Source organism: Polypterus senegalus, chromosome 1 (genome assembly GCF_016835505.1).
Source record: "Polypterus senegalus isolate Bchr_013 chromosome 1, ASM1683550v1, whole genome shotgun sequence".
In the NCBI taxonomy this organism is placed as follows: domain Eukaryota; kingdom Metazoa; phylum Chordata; class Cladistia; order Polypteriformes; family Polypteridae; genus Polypterus; species Polypterus senegalus.
Genome location: NC_053154.1, coordinates 182,043,211 through 182,063,929, shown reverse-complemented (window position 1 = coordinate 182,063,929; position 20,719 = coordinate 182,043,211). Strand labels below are relative to the sequence as shown.

At 39.6% G+C, this 20,719-nt stretch overlaps 1 protein-coding gene across 3 annotated transcripts in view; it reads left to right on the top strand.

The window, feature by feature from the left end:
* fads2 (fatty acid desaturase 2) overlaps positions 1-20,719 on the top strand; it is a 106,316-nt gene that overhangs the window by 30,649 nt on the left and 54,948 nt on the right. The window lies entirely within an intron of this gene.

The window sequence follows — 20,719 nt, the reverse complement described above, 5'->3', positions numbered from 1 at the left end:
ATAACAAATGGGAAAATAAATTAGCTAACACTACAGGATCTAAATCTGCCTTTTTTAGACAAGTTTGCACCGGCACTGCATATGAGGGCACAACCCCCTCAACAATAGAAACATTGATAATAGCTAAGAAAAATTGAACCAGAAAATGAAAAGCTTCAACTAAGAGATTTGGTGGAATGACATCAAGAGGACTGAAAACAAGTTTAAGTGTGTCAATAGTCTTTTTTAGCTGTGAAAGTGAAACTACATCAAATGATTCCAAGACAATGCCATGATTAACAAGAAAGTACATAACCAGTAATAACAATGCCGGAGCGGATAGTACAGTTTTGCTGACAAACAATCAAAGAAACTGCTCACATAAAAGAACAGTATTATTTAATCCCATCTCTGAATGGGAATAAATAGCCGCATTAATTGCATTAAATAAAACCTTAGGTCAGTAAAAGGAACATCACGTATATTAATATTATTAGCTGAAATACCACGTGTAAAAACAAGATCAAGGGTGTGACTGACAGAATGAGTTGGAGCATTAATATGCTGAACAAAATCAAATGTGTCCAAAATTATAAAAATTCACTAACCAAAGGTTTAGATTGATAACTAACGTGTATGTTAAAATCACCAACAATAAGTACTTTATCATAGGAGGGCGTAGTAACAGCCAGGAAATTGGAGAATTCAGAAATTAATGTATCATTAATTACAGAGGCCTATAAATATTAACCACAGCACCCAGCAAAGAAGAAGAGCTACACACTCAGAAATTTGTAGTTCAAAGCAACTAAACAGCCCCTTTGTAAGGCTCAGACAAAAAAACATGCTTTTAAAAACAGTGGCAGGGAATCCCCCAATTGATGAGACAGCCAAGGAGAGTTAAAAAATGAATAACCTAGTGGTAACAAGTCAGTAAAACATGATGAGTCACCATTAACAATCCAGGTCTCGGTGATGACAAAAGAAGTCCAATTTCTTTTAGGTAATGAAATCTTGCAGGATAAGAGTTTTATTAGACATTGACGTTCGGGTGAGCGTATGAAGGTTAGCAGCGTTTACTCCCCTAGAACACACAGGGAAAGAGTGATTCTGCCTTGAGATGAAGAAATGAAATCCAGCTTCCAGCGCCCAAGGGCCATGGTCAGCATCCTGTACAGGAGAGGACGGGTCAAAGACGACTCTCAAGCATCGGGAATCCAAGCCCAACAATGAAAAATTGAGCTGGTGTTGTTTAACAGCAAAGCTGGCACACCGTCCGTGTCGGCATCAGGATCATCTGCGTGTCCATAGGGCACTCAGTTCAGCCATACAGTTAAACACTGGCGTCCATACAAATAAGTCAGGAGATGAATAAAACAAGGATGGAGGATCAATAAAGTCCCATTAGAAGAAGAAAGTTGAGAAGAGAGCACACAAAAAAAAGACGAAAGAAGCATGATCATAGTAGCTTCTGGGATAAACTAACACTTAAAAGATGAAATAAAAACATAAATTAACGAGTCACACCAGTAGAGTTAAATTGTGTTGTGCCCATTTCTATTATGACATTTTTGACAAGCTGAATTCCTAAGTTAAATTGCTGGTGATACTTGCTCACCCAAAATGAGGTACACTTGGTATATTAATTGGCTAGCTTATCATTTAAGCAAAAAGACACCGTCTTTCAGTTTTATTACATATTAGTGACAAGGGCAGTCATATATTCCTAACCTCAATAAACGGCATATAGCCATCATCGATTAGCCCCTTTAAACCTTTACAATACCTGTTAAATATTGTGGTACGATGCTGCTAATATTGAAGCGTGCAAGGTTAGCTAGTACTCGCAATATGCTGGGTTCTGTTTACCTGCAGTTTAACACAGGAGTCTCTGTTTAAATGACCAGACATTCTTCAGCCATTTAGTGCCCCTTAAACATCGAAGTCTGACTTGAGCTCTAGATATAAGAGTATACATATTTTGCTAGAAAAAGAACTATTGTATCCATATTTGGCTGTCAAAATCTAACTGCAGCTCGCAGTATTTTCTCTTGTCACAAAACTGTAAAATAAAAGTGAGCCAAAGTACTTTGTAAATTTAGAGTATCACTTCAATATTATATAATTAATATATTAATATTATTAATATTATAATATAATATTAAAATAATAATTAACAGTATTTAGATACATCTCTGGATGCCCTGGGACACAGCATCAGTGATGTTTCCTGAGATCATCGGGTGTTTCGGGTCTCACAACATCAGACACCCTCTCGCAGGTGACCCAGCTGGGGTTGATCACGCCCCAACTTGTGTCCCAGCAGCACTGGCCCACTTTGCGGACCTCTTGATCCAAATCCACCTCGAGGCTCTTTCTGCGGCTTCTGTGATGGACTTAATGGCTCTCCTCTTTGCAGCTCCTGTGATTCCAAGCCTGGGAAAGATCTTACACAGGGATCGAGCGGCAAATCCTCTGCACCCTACTTCTATGGGCTCACAGCAAGCCTTCCAGCCCTTCCTTCGGCAGTCCTCAATGAGGTCCTGATGCTTGAGCCGCTTACGCTCATTTGCCTCTTCCATGCGGTCCTCCCATGGGACTGTCAGTTCCAGCAAAAGGACTTGCTTGGACGATGCAGATGTTAAAACTATATCGGGTCTCAATGAGGTTGATGTTACAAATTCCGGGAACTTGAGCTGCCTGCCCAGGTCAACCCGCAGCTCCCAGTCTGCTGAAGATGAAAGGAGGCTGAATGATTTTTGCTTTGCTTGCGCCTGCTCACCAGCCCTTATGAAGGCAATTCTTCTCTGGCTGCCAACATATTTGTTGTTGGCCACTGCATGTGAAATGGTCTCTGCTATACACTTTAGGACCTGATCGTGTCGCCAACGGTATCGGCCCTCTACAAGGGTAGATGGGCAGCTACTCAGAATATGCTCCAGGGATCCTCGTCCAGGACAGAGTGGACACGTTGGAACTTCACTCTTACCCCAAACATGCAGGTTCGTTGGGCTGGGGAGCACGTCGTACACAGCTTGGACCAGGAACTTAATACGCTGTGGCTCTGCCTTCCAGATGTCGTTCCAGGTGATCTTCCTCTCCAGCGCTCCTTCCCACCTCGTCCATGCCCCTTGCTGCCGCATGCTCACCGCCCTGCTGGTCCTCACCTCCTCAACACCTGCTCGGACTTCCTCTAGGACCAATCCTCGTCTCGCCTTGCCCTGAGCCTTGTTGAACCGTGGCTTTGGGATTGCTCCCAGTCCTGCTCGCCCGTTGCCACTGTGCCCACAAGTGCCTTGTGTCTAAGCCGAGACTCTGCCACCTCCAGTCCCTCTTGTGCTCTCCACTTCCTTTCTGTTCGCACTTCAATACCTGCTGCTGTTACTCTAGAATCTCCAGAGCCTTGGTAGACTAGGGCCTCTCTTATACGAGAAACCCTGAACTCCTCCTCCAGGCTGCTGATAGGAAGCTGAAGCTGATTACTCGTGCCATATAGTGCTACACTCTTTAGACTGCGAGGCAGGCCAAGCCATCTTCGAAGATGACAGCTGATCTTCCTCTCCAGGGCCTCTACTGTAGACATCGACACTTCGTACACCAACAGCGCCAAAAATCCGTGGCAAGATGCCATGCTGGTATATCCATGCCTTAAATCTGCCAGGTAAACCAGACTTATCTACTGCCGACAACCAAGTTTCCAGCTTCTTGATCGTTGTCTGGACTGACGCAGTATCTCTGAGGCTACAGTCAAAAACCTTACCTAGGCTAGTGACTGGTTTCTCATTAATTGATGGTATTGTTACGCCATCCACTGAGAAGCGAAACTTGTCCACCACTTTTCCTCTCTTCAGTACCATAGACCTGGATTTTGTTGGCTTGAAGCTCATCCTAGCCCAAGAAATGAGCTTAACCAGGCCCTGAAGAATCCACCTGCACCCAGGCACTGAGGTAGTGGTGACTGTCAAGTCATCCATAAAGGCTCTGATCGAGGGCTGCCGGACCCAAGTCTTGGACAGGGGGCCTCTGCACTCCGTTTCAGCAGCCTTGACCAACATATTCATCGCGAGAGCAAAAAGGATCACAGAAATTGTACAGCCTGTAATTATCCCTTTCTCGAGCCAATGCCAGTTTGACGTAATGCTCCCTGAAGTAACTCTCAGCCTGAAGTTACTATAATAATCCAGAATGAGATCCTTGATCTTACAGGGTACATGGTGCCAATCTAGAGTCGTCTCAACCAGCTTGTGAGGGATTGACCCATATGCATTGGCAAAGTCCAGCCAAAGCACAGCTAGATCTCCATTTCCCTCACGTGCTTCCCTTATCAATTGTGTGACGACTCCAGTATGTTCCAGGCACCCTGCCACTCCAGGAATGCCGCCCTTTTGTACCGATGTGTCAATATAACCATTCTTCAGTAGTAAGTCTGTCATCCTTCTAGCTAAAATGCTAAAGAAGATTTTGCCCTCCACACTGAGGAGTGAGATGGATCGGAATTGCTCCAATGTTGTTGAATTCTCCTCCTTAGGGATCCAGACACCCTCAGCCTCCCTCCACTGTTCTGCAATGATCCCTCTTCACCAAATCACTCTGAGAATCTTCCAGAGGATTCGAAAGAGTCCTGGGCAGTGCTTGTACACCTTATATGGTACTTGACTGGGACCTGGAGCAGAACTCGCTCTGGCTGCTTTTACCACCTCTTGAACTTCTTGCCAGGTGGGTCCTGAAGTATTGAACTCAACTATTGGTGCTGGTACCTTCAAGAGGGCTGTCTGTGGCCCTAACTCTTGCTCTCTGTCTGGATCACTCAAGATGTTATGCAGGAAGTGATCTACCTCTTCCTTAGGGCAATTCAAACGTCCACTGCGCTTCTCTCCCAGCAGTCTTTTTGTAAAGCCAAAGGGGTCAGCTACAAATGAGGTTCGCTTCCTGGCTCTTTCAACTCTCTGCCTCCTATGCCATTCTGCTCTACGCATCGTCATGAGCTTCTTCGTAATAATCTGCCGAAGCTCACTGAGAGATGCCTTCTCCTCCTCAGCTGCTTTCCTGAACTGCTTCGTCAGAATCCTCAGCTCTTTCCGGAGTTGATGGATCTTATCTGACCTGCGGTTCCTGGTATAGGTACATTTACTCAACTTGGGCTCCTCTACGCCGAACCTCTCAGTCGCGAAACTTGTGATGATTGTGGTCAGATTAAGAAGTCGTCCTTCCACATCACCCTTTGCTGTTACATTGATGATTCTAGATGTATCCTCATCAAACTGGTGCCACTGCTTGTGCTGCTTTGCTGGAGGCCACTTGATATGTAGGACTACTCTGTCTGGACCTGGAGTGTTTGGCACTTGGAGGTTCTGGGCTCTGTGGAGTTTCTCCGGACCGGGCTCCTCCTGCGTCTCACCAGGCATCAATCCTGTGCTCTGTGCTGTAATCTCCTGTGTCAGACATTTCATCCGAGCTTGATGAATTTTTAGGCCCCTATCATTCTTGCAGACCTTTCCGCAGATGCATCTACTTATCATGGTCAATAGTCCATTTCCTGAGGTTATTACCAAAAGGTCCATCCTATTGGGGTGCTCATCCTCCCCCCCTCTCTATACTATAGACTATAATATAGTCTAGTGCCGTTTATATGAAGAGAGATGTATGCCAAATTTGCCACTGAATTTGACCATTCTACAAATGTTGACATAGGCAAAATTCAACTGCATTTAACAAAAATATATCTCCTTGTGACAGAACTTTGAAAATTAAAGAGATCCAAATCATATTAAGTATCACAGTCAACTGAAAGAAGGTGTCATATTTTTCACATCACTTTAAACAAGGGGTCATGGGTCAAATGGGTCAACAATATTGGATGGGTCATGTGGGTCATGGGTCAGTGTCTGTGACCCACGATAAAATTTACCCATAGCAGTTCGAAATTGAAAATACTAAGTTTTTTGTCCTATGTCACTGTAACGTAATAAAACGAAAACAGCTAGAGAATTATTAGGCCTGCTTACTTATCTCTAGGATGATTGACCGATCAATTAACTTTATTTCTACATTTCCATAACATGTTATGCATGTGACCGTTATGATGTCACGTTGTTGATCATTGTACTGATACAAATTTTTACTTTAGCTGCGTAAAAGTAGTGAAATATCAGTCAAAAAAAATATCTGTCTAAAAATGATGGTAAACCATATCTATCGTGGACATCGGACAGTTTGTGTAATTCAAAATTGTTCTGTTGTTTTGAAAGAAAATACCGACAACAAAGCCGAATGTTGGAAAACGATCAGATTGACTGAAACCGCAAATAGTGAGCAGACTTTTGGTAGGATGGCCTGCAGGAACTGTTCAAACTGTAAACTGTTTAAGTCAAGGTCAGACGATGGATCAATTAAAAGGTATGGGACAAAAAATATAACAGATCGTATGAAGTCATATGTTGCCACCAGAGGAAGGCAAACACTGATTGATCTTTTCTTGAGAAGGATTCCTGGTACAAATATTTCACAAGGCGGATATTTGCACATACGTACGAGATAAGGATTATCCCATAATTTTTTTCTTACTGTGTTTCTGTATGAAACAGAACTAAGGCTTACTTGTTTGCCACATGCTGTGCGCTCTGATGTACTTATTGATATTATTTTGAAACACCTGAACAACAAGTTGAATAAGTTAATGAGAGAATGTGTACCTTGTTATTTGTGGCTTTGCAGATGGATCAACTTAACTGTTGTTGGAATTTAAGAGTGTATCTTTAAAAGTGTGGCACATTATTGAAACTTCATGAGAGATTCTTTTTAAAATGAGGACTGGTAGTTAAGTGTCATTTAATGTGCTTCTGTACAGAAATAAATACACACAGCATCAAAAATGAATGAATGGTAGAATGCATATATGTGTGTACTCGTGGCAATTTAAGGTACTTTTTCAGGAACAACTGGATTCAAAGAAGACACTTTTTTTTTATAAAAGTATAGAGCTGATACTTAATATTTCTTATATTTCTGTATACGTATTATGAGGTGTTTTGTATCTGATGCAAGTAATTTAGTCTTTTATATAAATTATATTTTTAATATATAACAAAAGCAAATCAGGGATCTTAGGCTCAAGATTGAAACTGAACAGAATCAGGAGCAAAATGATACTTCTAGAGTGCTGATGAAGTGTTTAAAATCTGATGTTAGTACACCTGTTAACCAAAAAGCAGAGCAGTGCACATGAAAAATCTGTTAAAAAGTGTATACAGTAGATGTGAATTGTGTATATACAGTATGTACTATATCTATTAGGGCTGTAGAACAATTAAAATTTTAATTGTGATTTTTCACAACAATGCCACTCTATTAATTGTGATTAATTGCATGTTTAACAAAGGTAGTTCAGCAATGTCCTGTAGTCCCCTGTGAATTGTGACTGCCACAAACAGCAAAGACTTTTACCTTTCCTATAAATCCTTGAGACATGGCACAATTTTCCCATGTGAAGGTAATATGTTCCTTCAGCTATATTTAGAGGTCTGCAGTCTAATACAATCCATTTTGCAATAAATAATGATAGTTATGTTAGATTTTGTGTCATTTACGTACATAAGTTGAGTTCTACGTTCAGTGATTGTAAGTTGGATACGTATTTTGCTTCATACCACTAAACTTTTTTAAGATCTCTTAAGTGTTGCGCCAAGGACTTCTGTGATATTTAAATTTGTCCACAAAATGTTTACAAGTATCAATAATTTTGTCATTTGAACAATCTGGGAGAGTTTTTATATCAAAAGGAACCATAATAAATTTTGTCTTTATCTGCCGTTGTTAATGGAATAGCTTAGATCAGGCATTCTCAAACTTTCAAGTCAAAGTCCCCCAAAATGTTGTACTATCTGGTTAGAACCCCCAGCTAATATAAAACCAATGCTGCAAAGCAGAGTTGCTGTTGGATCTCAGTTACTGCTAAGAGTAAGAACACTGTATGGTTTTATTTAATAGTAGACCTGTCAGTCAAGGCAGATTCTTAACTATTGACACACATATGATTACATTTCTCTATACCATGGGTTTTCAGTTTTTTTTCGTAGTGTGGCACCTACGGCAATTGAAATATTTTGAAGTATGTCTATTTTTTTCAGCTTTAACTTTACAAGTACTAAACATTTACTATGCACAGTTAAAATTGTGATTTATTAATTCCCACCCCTTCCCTCCATTTGGGATTTTAACAAGTGATTAGAGAAATTTTTTTGTGTTTTTCTGTAGCTCTTTTGTTTTTTCGTATGCTTCAAATGCACTGTGGTGGGCTGGCACCCTGCCCAGGGTTTGTTTCCTGCCTTGCGCCCTGTGTTGGCTGGGATTGGCTCCAGCAGACCCTCGTAACCCTGTAGTTAGGTTAGAGCTGGTTGGATACGGGAGGTATGGATGGACGTCAAATGCATTTAAAAGATATTTTTAACATAAGAACAGCAGTATGGTTTGATAAGGAATTTAAATTAGAAAGCCTAAAACTTCCATATTTTTAATTTACTGAAATTATGCAGTTACATATCAATCAAAAGAAGCAAAATGAAAAAAATAACTCAGTCATTTGTGAAGGTTATATATCTTTATTTTTTTTATGGTCGATGTCATTGTCGGGTTTCAGTTTTGATCACTTTAAGTACAGTTCTGCTTTCTAACATTAGCCTAACATTGTGGATGAAACACTGGCAACTCTGTTTGAAGCAATAGCTTTATGCTAATGATTATTATTAATATTAAAATTAAATGTTGGATGTGTCTATTTTATTTTGAATAATTGTTAGAATTCATCTTTGTTCTTCTGTGTAAAATGTATTGCCTTAGTCTGTCTATTTGTAAAACTGTTCTAAAATGCTGGTAGAAATTCACCACAGCTAAAAATCTTGTAACACTGGTGGAGTGTAAATGAGACAGAGACAAAAAGACACCTTGTGCAGCCTACTGGTTGGGTGGATGGAGTGAGAAAGACAGCACATTCTGAGATCCTTTCTGTTGCAAAAATCCACTAGTGTTGGTGTACAGGTCCACTTTGGAAATCTGAGCACACTGATATCTAGAAACTGTTCCAGAGATTGGGGGCTTGGGGAGAATTGAGGCTGCCTTGGAATATGGCACACGTGGATGTGAGCAAGCTTGTTGAAAGTGGAACATGCCTACTGAACCATTTCAAGCAGTGAGTGGTTAATTTAAAAATTAAGCCATTGAAAGATGTCTTAAATTGGTAATTTTTTTTAATGTTAACTTTGCTGAGTCCACAACCCCTAATTTGTAAACAATTAGGTTAAGTAGCGAGGGGTGTCAAACAAACAATGCAAGGATTAAATGCTGTTAAGAAAAAATAATATGTTATACCTTACTCAAAGATATTGTTTGTAAGTCTGCAAACAGATGGAATAAACACAATCATCAATGAGAGGTGGCACCCAAACCAGTTTAAGATCCCTACCATCCTGCTGGGTAACCTCCAGTCCACAGAGAGTAACCTGGACAAACTTCACTGCAGCATCAGCTCACACAGGAAATTGTGTGAATGCAGTGTTCTCTGCTTCACTGAGACCTGACTGAGCCCTAACACCCTGGACACAGTCATTCAAACTCAGGGCCTCTTTGTGTGCCTTTTGAACTAGAACATGACAGTCAATGGCAAGACAAATGGAGATGATTTTTCATCAACAGCTGTTGATGTGGAAGTGGTCTCCCAGTCCTGTTGGCCAGTCTTGGAATATCTAACAATCAACTGCCAGCTTTTTTACCTGTCAAGAGAGTTTTCCTTAGTGCTACTCATGGTTGTTAACATTCCACCTGAAGCTCTGGCTGTGGCTGCCTTTTGTAAACAAGAGAGCCAAATCCCGGAAGCGATCTCCAACCTCAAGAAAATCCTTCTTAAGATCTACCAGCATTCAACCTGTCCCAGTAGGGGGCAATCAGACAACCGATCACTACTTCACCACAATTAAAGACACCTTCAAGCCCACCCTGCGCCCAGAGTTTGGCAAGCCTGATAACTTATTGGTGCTTTTATTATCTCCTTACAAACAGGTACTGAAGTGCACTAAAATGGCTGTAAGGGAAGTATAATGCTAGACTCCAGAACACCAATCCAAACTGCAACATTGTCTGTTAAGATTCTCCTGAGAATCTGACGAACGTGTTGATTCCATAATTGAGTATGACAGGTTTTATATCTACTTGTGTGTATCTACCTGTACTGTACTCTTTAACCCTAATCAGAAGCCTTAGGAGAACAGTTCTGCTTACCTCTGCCTGAGGGAGCGGACTGCTGCTTTTAAGTCAAATGACACAGATTACAAAAGCAGATTACAAGAACTCCATGTACGAGTGACAGAGGGTAATTAAAGCATCAAAGACTTGGTACAGAAGCAGACTGGAAATATGATTTCCACCAACTATGGAATGGTCTACAGGCAATCAAAGACTACAAAACCTCACCAGCTGTGCCCATGGACACCCCCACACTTCACTCCCAGATGAGCTAAATATCTTCTTTGCTCATTTTGAGCCAGACAGTTTAAGACTTAGTGAGTGTTATGATGTTTTTCGGTTCTGGTGGTAAGAAGAGCCATTCTGCATGTGTCAAGAATAATACAAGTAAAGCCTTTAACTCCAGCTCTAATTTACTTCACACAAGAAACCACAGACCTATGGAACAAATTACCAAGTAGTGTGGTGGAAAATAGGTCTTTGGGAACCATCAGATCTTGACTTGAAGTTTATTGGATACGTTAGGTGAATAGGATGGATAAGCTTGTTGGGCTGAATGGCCTGTACTTGTCAAATTTTTTATTATGTTCTAATGTTATTTGATAAATATGTTTTGATAATTTACCAATATCCATTATGGATGTTCAAGTTTATCTTCAGGTATTTAGTGACATTCAGAGTGATAAGTCTCTTAATTTATTGCATTCTGTTTTATTGTGGAAAAGCTTTTGAGAAAACCTCTTCTGAAAACATAAACTTCATTTCCAATGTGTAGATTCTTTTTAAAGTGGATCCACAGTATAATGTCTAGCCACTGTTGCTATTTTAGTTTCTTACACTTTCCAACCTTTGTGGATATACTGTGTCCAAGACTATGGTCCACAACCTAATCTAGATATATAAAATGCAAAGTTGACTGACTGACTCACTCTTCAACAACACTATTTGCAATTTAGTTAAAAATCTTAAATTTATGTTAAATATCTGCCAAGGAAGGACATTTCAATATATGAATATTTAAGGGTAGCACACACACACACACACACACACATGCACACATGCACACACACACACAATAAAAAGACTAAATATTCCAAACTCACACACACACACACAATAAAAAGACTAAATATCCCAAACTCTGAAAAATGCTTTGACAGATTTGATTGAAATTTGATATTATGGAGAAAAAAAACTTGGCACTTGTTTTTTATTTTGCAATATTTATTAATACTATGCTAACTTACATGCTCTTTGCTGTTCTGAGAGTATGCTTTATGTAAATGAAGGATGCAGAACAAGTGATTGACAGACCATGCTGAATCCATAGGATGGACAGATGACTGAAGATGGAGTGATGATCTGGACAGGAAAAAAGAGGCATGATCACATTGTGAAAAGAAAAAAGAAACTTCAGCGAGGATCAAGGAAGATGCAAAGCTCAATGGTTAAAAAGCGCTGTTTTTTGCTGTTGACTACAAGCACTCATAGATTCATACTGTCACTTACCTGAGTTATCTGTTATGCTTCATTGACTGCCAGCCCCTGATCATGGTGCTGAAAAACAATACACCTCTCCCTGAAGGGAGAAATTTTAGTCTTAGATATTGCTTCTTGAATTTCAAATGAAGAGGCCACAGAACGTCTGTTGTGACAGTCGAACCTAGTACTCTGTGCTCCTTTTAGTTATGTTAATAGATCAGTGTTACACATAAAATACCAAAGCTTATGTTTATGCACGTTAAGCATATGCACTGCTTTGCATATACTGTATATTCACATCTGTGGACTTTAAAAGGGGATTATCTATAGGGTTGCCAGATACCTAAGTCGCCAAAGCTGAACACTAAAGGTAGGAAAGGAGGACACACTGAAAGTTCCAGTCACACAATCTGCTGCTATACCTACTGTATATTGTATTGGAAACTGGGCTGGGGGATTGTAAGTTGAGTGATTTGTTATAAACTTGATGTTTAGCCCCTTAAATTGTTGTTAAATCACCTGCAGAGATTTCTTTGATTGTATCATGCTTGGGTTCCCTCTTAGTGTTTTGACTGTGTTGAAGTATTGTTGCAGAACCATTTCTTGCCAGTAAGAAAGCCCCTAAAACAGTCAGTCAACAAAAGTTGCAACTAATGGATCAAATGTCCTTAGTAATGCGGAAGAATGATGCTAGAGCATACCCTAGAAGCAATGCATGTTGATCTCACCCAACTGCCGTAAGAAATAAGCAAGGGTTACCGGCTCATAGTTGGAGTTGGCTAAAGAAGTTAGCCCAAGTGAAATCACTGCATATTGCCACATTGAATATGGGAGCACTAACTGGACGAAGTAGTGAACTTGCCGAAATATGTCAATGCCGCAAAGTCGACATCATGTGCGTACCCAATGGAAGGGTCAAAAATCATGTCTACAAGCTTAACAATAGCAGGATGCCTAACAGTAAAGGCGTTACTATCATCATTAACTCTGAACTGCGCATTCAAGTCATTGTCATTGACACCATGGTCCACTGACTATGAATTTTCTTGGTCTGTGCTCCACAAACCAGCTGCAATAAAGAAGAGAAAGAACTAGTTTGGATGAAACTACAAAATCACGTATCCGCAAGCCCACAAGAACAATTTGTTGTCCTCAGCAGTGATTTAAATTCCCACGTTGGATGTACGCAGAACGGTTACAGTTGTCATTTTCATACAGTTGTCAAATGTCATCAGCAACACGTTCCTTAAGAAACATGCCAGCCACTTAATCACCTACATTAGCAGGGATCACAATAGCTAGATTGATTTCATCCTAGTGCGATGATGTGATTTTCCAACTGTTGCAGATGTGGTTGCAGGTATGAAAGTCATTCCACCTGAGTTCTTCACCCTACAGTAGAAAATGCTTTTCGCTGACATGAAGGTCAGGTCGAAGGTTAGCAAACATGCAAGTAAGGACTGTGGGAATACGGGGCCTGGTAAAATTAAATGGTGGAAGTTGCATAATCAGAAGACCGACTTTGTTAATTGCATCACATTCCCTCCAGTCATTGCTGATTCAATAAATGCCACCTGGAAAAGTTTATGTAGTTTAATTGCCACAGCCGTGAAGGTGACCCTCGGCACCACTTAGCTGGGCAGATGGCTAAACGACAAACAGGTTTAACTCGGGACTGAGTTCATCAACCAGAAATTTCAAGAGAAGAAAGCGCCATAAAAGAAATGGTTTGCAGAAAAGACAAGTGAAAATTTGGAGAAGTTCGCTGCCATAAAAAAGGAGGCCAAGAAGACAGTTGCTGTGGCCAAAGCAGAGCACTACTGAAACCTGTCTGAACAACTGAACACAAAAGGATAAAAGGTAATCTACCAGCTAGTGAACGCACATGCCAAGGTGGCATGGGATATTGAACAGTACCTGTGTGTGAAAGACATGGACAGCCGACCACTACAGGACAGGTTTAAGATCTTGAAATGTTGGCAGCAGCATTTCAATGAGATGTCTTTAATGTTGAATGTCCACATCCACTGATTACCAAAAGTGTCTTACATGCTGGCCCAGTCACCTGCATCACAGCTGAAGAGGTAGCCAAAGCCATTGATGGAATGAAGAATTCCAAAGCACCAGACCTTGGTGATCTGTAAATGGATTTTTGACAGAGGTGCATGTCACTACGGCGAATAGCTGGTGATTTTCTTCAATGCCATCGTTGACTCTGGCCTTGTGCCAACCAACTGGACCACATGCATCACAGTGCTTGTTTTCAAGAACAAGGGCAACCCTGCGGACTGTTTAAATTACCACCCCATCTGCCACCTATTCCACACAATAAAAATCTTTGAGCGGATCCTTGAGAGATGCCTGTGAGACATTGTCCAGCTCAAAACTAATCAATGTGGTTTCATCAAGGGCTGTAGTACCACCAACACAATCTATGCTGTGTAAATGCTAATAGAGAGGCACCAGGAGAAACGGAAGCATATAACCTTTCTCAGCCTTGAGAAGGCTTTCGACCAGGTACTGTATCATTTGATCTGGTATATGCTATGGCACCACGGAGTGCCTGAACAGCTCGTCAACTGGGTTCAAATGCTCTACAGGGTTGCCAGCAGTTCCAGTGTGAGATGCATGGCTGGCATTTCTGACAGCTTCTCCTTGAAGACTGGGGTGCACCAAGGTCCAGCACTGCCGCTGCTACTCTTCATCCTGGTTATGGACACCATCAAGCAAAATGCCGTTCGATGGGACCTGCTGTATGCCAATGACATCATGCTTGCTGCCACCACCAGAGAAGAACTGGAGCTCCAAGTCCAGGTATGGAGCGACTGCCTTAGTCAATATGGTCTCTGCCTCAACATTAAGAAAGCCAAGTACCTAGAAACCATCTTGAATGGTCAACATTAAAGGCCTGACGAAGACCAGCAGCTTCAGGTACCTAGGATCCCGCCTGGAAAGTGACAATGGTATTAACGAGAAAGTGCAGGGAAGGGTGAACGTGGCCTGGATGCGTTGGAAAGAAGTAATGGGAGTCTTTTGTGATGACCAAAGCATAGATGGCAAAACATGAGCAGAGTGGACATGAAGATGCTCATCTACTCCCGAACCATGCACTTGATCAAATGAAATTGCATACTGTGATCCAAAAAGTGGATCCTGTACCAGTGGGACAATGCTAAGATGAAAATAATCAAGTTCCTAAACAAAAATGTGAAAATGCCTTACATTTTACAGGTTTTCATTAATGCCTGCTGGATGGTGGACATAAAGAGAAAAAGGAGAACATGTTTTCCTTTTGCTGGATGTCTGGCAACCCTAACTACAGTATATACACTCACCTAAAGGATTATTAGGAACACCTGTTCAATTTCTCATTAATGCAATTATCTAATCAACCAATCACATGGCAGTTGCTTCAATGCATTTAGGGGTGTGGTCCTGGTCAAGACAATCTACTGAACTCCAAACTGAATGTCAGAATGGGAAAGAAAGGTGATTTAAGCAATTTTAAGCGTGGCATGGTTGTTGGTGCCAGACGGGCCGGTCTGAGTATTTCACAATCTGCTCAGTTACTGGGATTTTCACGCACAACCATTTCTAGGGTTTACAAAGAATGGTGTGAAAAGGGAAAAACATCCAGTATGCGGCAGTCCTGTGGGCGAAAATGCCTTGTTGATGCTAGAGGTCAGAGGAGAATGGGCTGACTGATTCAAGCTGATAGAAGAGCAACTTTGACTGAAATAACCACTCGTTACAACCGAGGTATGCAGCAAAGCATTTGTGAAGCCACAACATGCACAAACTTGAGGCGGATGGGCTACAACAGCAGAAGACCCCACCGGGTACCACTCATCTCCACTACAAATAGGAAAAAGAGGCTACAATTTGCACAAGCTCACCAAAATTGGACAGTTGAAGACTGGAAAAATGTTACCTGGTCTGATGAGTCTCAATTTCTGTTGAGACATTCAAATGGTAGAGTCAGAATTTTGCATAAACAGAATGAGAACATGGATCCATCATGCCTTGTTACCACTGTGCAGGCTGGTGGTGGTGGTGTAATGGTGTGGGGGATGTTTTCTTGGCACACTTTAGGCCACTTAGTGCCAATTGGGCATCATTTAAATGCCATGGGCTACCTGAGCATTGTTTGTGACCATGTCCATCCCTTCATGACCACCATGTACCCATCCTCTGATGGCTACTTCCAGCAGGATAATACACCATATCACAAAGCTCGAATCATTTCAAATTGGTTTCTTGAACATGACAATGAGTTCACTGTACTAAAATGGCCCCCACAGTCACCAGATCTCAACCCAATAGAGCATCTTTGGGATGTGGTGGAACGGGAGCTTCATGCCCTGGATGTGCATCCCACAAATCTCCCATCAACTTCAAGATGCTATCCTATCAATATGGGCCAACATTTCTAAAAAATGCTTTCAGCACCTTGTTGAATCAATGTCACATAGAATTAAGGCAGTTCTGAAGGCGAAAGGGGGTCAAACACTGTATTAGTATGGTGTTCCTAATAATCCTTTAGGTGAGTGTACAATTGATAAAAACCATGAAAACAAAATACAGTATTTGACTGAAAAGATTCAGCATATTGGGACTCAAAAGATTTCAAATATTGTTTTTACAGAAGTTCTGAAATAAAAGTGAAACTAATGAAATAGCAAAAACCAAAAACCAAACAAGGGGTTTGGCGAGCGAAGCGAGCAGGCCTAGTTTATAAAACTCTAGACTTCAAGTGACATAGAGCTCTTTATACTTTATACTTAAATCCTTTATCGAAATATTCATGTAATTTGTAAGCAAATTCTTTAGAAAAGCTGTTTTAGCATAGATAAAGGAATAACGTGTCTTTATAAAAGTTTTTTTAAACATTACAAGAAAAGTTCTGCTCTTTTCTCCAACATTATAGAGTTTGCCTTTCATTAACCATGCTGTCTGCTTAATAAATGAAAGCAGACACAATTTGTAACTTTAAAAATACATAACTTAAGTCATTAAACACGTCATTTAGTTAGAAAGCTCATAAATACAATCTTTTACTCCATAGTTACAAGTGTTGTAAATACGTTTACCTTTATTTAAAAGTGTCCGATAGGTGTTCTGTCCATCATTTTCTTTATTTTAGTACCACATACAAAACACTTGATCATAAATCTTGATGATTTATGTTGGTCCTTTTATTTCCACATTTTTTTTTTCATTCTAAAATAATATAAAATTAATTCAGTATTAATTAAAATCTTTCATCCTGCTTGTCCTATTCAGAAAGATTAAGATTGACCCTATTTGCTAAAGTTTATAATGGGGTGTCAAACTTTAGACATTTTAGTGATTTATGTGATGAACACCCATGTATACTTTGAATTAATTTCACTGGAAGTTCTCCAGTTTTTCCCCAATATCCCCAAATACACTGATGTGCACAGACCTTTTCGTGGGTAGTGGCTTGCGAAAAGGAGAAAGGACACCATATAAGACACGATTTGTCAGATTTTAATCCTGGACAAAAATTATTGACTACTTTTATTCATGTGTTTTTAATGAAACCGAGTATTTTGTATAACAGCTGGGACATTTAAATATTCACAACCTTGGTAAAAATATTTGTGCACAATTGCACATTATGTCCGATTATCATAAAAGGCATTACATGCTCCCTACTACACATATACTTTACTTTTCTAATATACCACATCTTAAAAAGACAAAAGACGAAGTAAAGGAACTACCATCTGGTTACATGAAGTACAAAATGTAATTTAACAACAAGGGTTCACATCATAGCACATCACTATAACTTAAATTCTATCTATAAAAGCTTTCGTTTTATACAGAATAATTTTTAATTTAAAGTCAGAAGGAGCACAATGTTATGAACACCACAGAATCAACACCTCCTTCTGTTGCCACATTTACCTTTTACTTTATTAAATTTAAAAGTGCATTATTTCAGAATATTATACACTTATGTTAAGACAAGTCTTTTGTTGGCATGAACTTTAGTAAATATGGCTATGTCCAATCTCTGCATGTGTGGGTGTCATTAATGTAAACAAAATATGTAAGTAACAGCAAACTTCATTAACAGCAATATTGTATTTCTTTACTTAATAGATAGATAGATAGTTGAACTAGTATGTTAATCAGTAAACCCCCGATTCTGTAAAGAATCGGAAATCCAAGAATGGCAATCACTTTCTGTTCCATCCGATCTTTGGAGGGATGACAAATCATGGAGGGTGGGAGCGTCCTGGGAAAGTTTTCGTTTAATTAAATATATTTGTACTAAAATTAAGCAATTTATTAAAACTAAAACTGAAATTTAATTGTTATATCATTTAAGTCCAATATGTCTTTTGAGTTGCTGCACTCATAAGTAAAAAAAATACCGGAGTGCAAAGGTTTAAATGAAGTAAATTGGAAATAATAAATTCATAAAATGGTAAATTCAACATAGTTAATAAAAAATTTCCTTATAAACAACATTTTTGGTAAAGATGGTTTCCCGTCCTTGAATCAGCTCTGCCTGGTATGGAGTAGTTAAAACCTTCACTTTAAGGTCACACGAACGCTGGACTCTTGAAAAGGAAACATAAAGTTGTCCATATCCAAATACAGGCTCAGATAGGTAATCCCTACAGACTCTGGTTAGCCGCTGGGTTTGACTCTGGGGCACTCAGGTGCTGTGCGCGTGCGCTTTCAGCGCCACCTAGTTCCCTGATGGTGACGGCGGCGGATTCGCGTGCCGAAGTGACAATTGCGGCGGATCCCGGCTTGGAGATGTATAGTACATTACTAAATGAAGGTTGTATATGCGTTGCTTGTATTGTGCACGTTCGCGTTCAAGTTTGGGCGGCGGTTGTATTGTGCACGGCTTGCTTCTGGCGTCTGGCATCCGTGCATATATAAAACCTTCGTTTAGTAATATAGATAATCTTGGGTATCGGAGTTTATTTTATCACAGTTTTTCTACTTCACTCCTGACATATCAGTGAAACCAATAAAACATTTTGGAATTAAGGCAGCATAAACAATATATCTCATTATAATGGATAGGTGTGCACAATATGAAATACCTGTTGTCAAGCAAAATTAAAAAAAAAAACTAACTTGTATTTATGCAAGTTAATAAAATAAATGATTGAGTTAATGACACTATAAGATGCTTCATTAAAACAGCGAGACACAGTGATTTTGCATGAAGTTTGCATTAAGAGACCAATTGTGTAACAATATGAACATTTATACAGATCTGAACACTTCCCAAATGGGTTGATTAATGCAGAAATGACAACTAAACAAAACAACCAAACCCTTGAAATATGCTGAGCCGCACTTTGCTCATTTTAAATGTAACTTTATCATGTACTTAAGAGTTATCACCTACATATCAGAAATTATCTTATATGTACAAGACACACTGCTGTCACTGTCCTGCTCCACTGACAGACTGAGGAGATCATTCCTCCCCCCACACTATGCAACTCTTCAATTCCACCCGGGTGGGTAAACGTTAACATTATACAGTTATTGTCTTGTCTGTTATACCTTTATTGTTATCACTCTTTAATTTAATATTGTTCTTTATCAGTATGCTGCTGCTGGAGCATATGGGATTAATAAAGTATCTATCTATCTATCTATCTATCTATCTATCTATCTATCTATCTATCTATCTATCTAAATAGTTTAAAAGTATGTCATATGTATGAGATAACAAGACCCTTTTTTTATCCTTGTGATTCATTGCTTCCATATTGAAGTAAAGTTAAAAAAAAAAGACTGCCATCTTTTACCAGCAGATTCATTCTAATTAGCTGCATATTTGTCACAGTGAGATGCTTGCATCACTCACCCTGCAAATTCCTATGGAACTCTCAACTTAAGAATTCCTGATCTAAATGCTTTAAATTTTGGTGTCTTTGTTATGCCTTATTACAGTTCCCAAGGCTGAAAAATCAGCCCTTGTCCACATGAAGCTGCCATCATATCGCAGCTTCATCAGCAAGGATATCCGTTCACAAGACTTACCACAACATTAAAACCATCGAGCCGGTCAATCTTACTATACCAAAAATAAAGGACCTATTTTTGTTATTGAACTTCTCAGTCTCGTTTTTGTCTTTGATCTACTTTTTTGTTTCATTTTCAGCCCTCAGTCTTGAAAAGTGTTAGTAAAAGATTTCTTCTAATTCCTGTCTCCAGTGATTGCATTTTCCATCCAACCATAAATCACTTACTGCCAACCCCAAGACTCTGAACTAAACTGCAGTGATATGTAAAACAGAATCATTTACAAGTTTAAAAATATATAGTTTTATAAATTACAGCAACAATATGCTAACCATAATTGAACTATTTAACAGCTGTCTTTCTGTACACAATATAGATCCTCTAAGCTTATACTGTACTTCTAGAGGTTCAGATACCAAAACGAAAGTGGTTTAGTCAATAAATTCACAATATTGGCCATTCAGGTAAATTTAGTATCAACTGTTGGCAGTTTCCTTTAGGAAGTAATTACAAATGACTTATTTGAAGGCTTGCTGACTAATTAATGATCACAATTTTGTAAAGCATGGTCAATTTTAACCATAGAAATCCATTCAAGCCAGTTGGCTCTGTGCTTCAATGGGCATGTCTATCAACGGCAAAAAAAAAAAATGTGCCCCAGGTAGACAGCTTATTTCCATATGGTATAGTAAACATTAGACTACCTACCTTTAACAACGCCATTGCCCATTGTTGTTTATACTCCACTAATTACAACAAAAGAAAAGCAAACTTGGGCCAATAAGTGCAATGGTGCAGGAGCGTAAAGACACTGTAGCCACCAAATCTGTGCACATCTTTACCACATCTGAATATAGATATTGATGTGTTTGTAAAGGGCCATGCAATGGACATGAATGCTGTCCATGGCTAGTTCTTGCCTTGCAAGTGATGCTGCTAGGATAAGTCCCCTGTGATCATTAATTGAATTCTTTGTTTTTGGGAGTATTAGTTT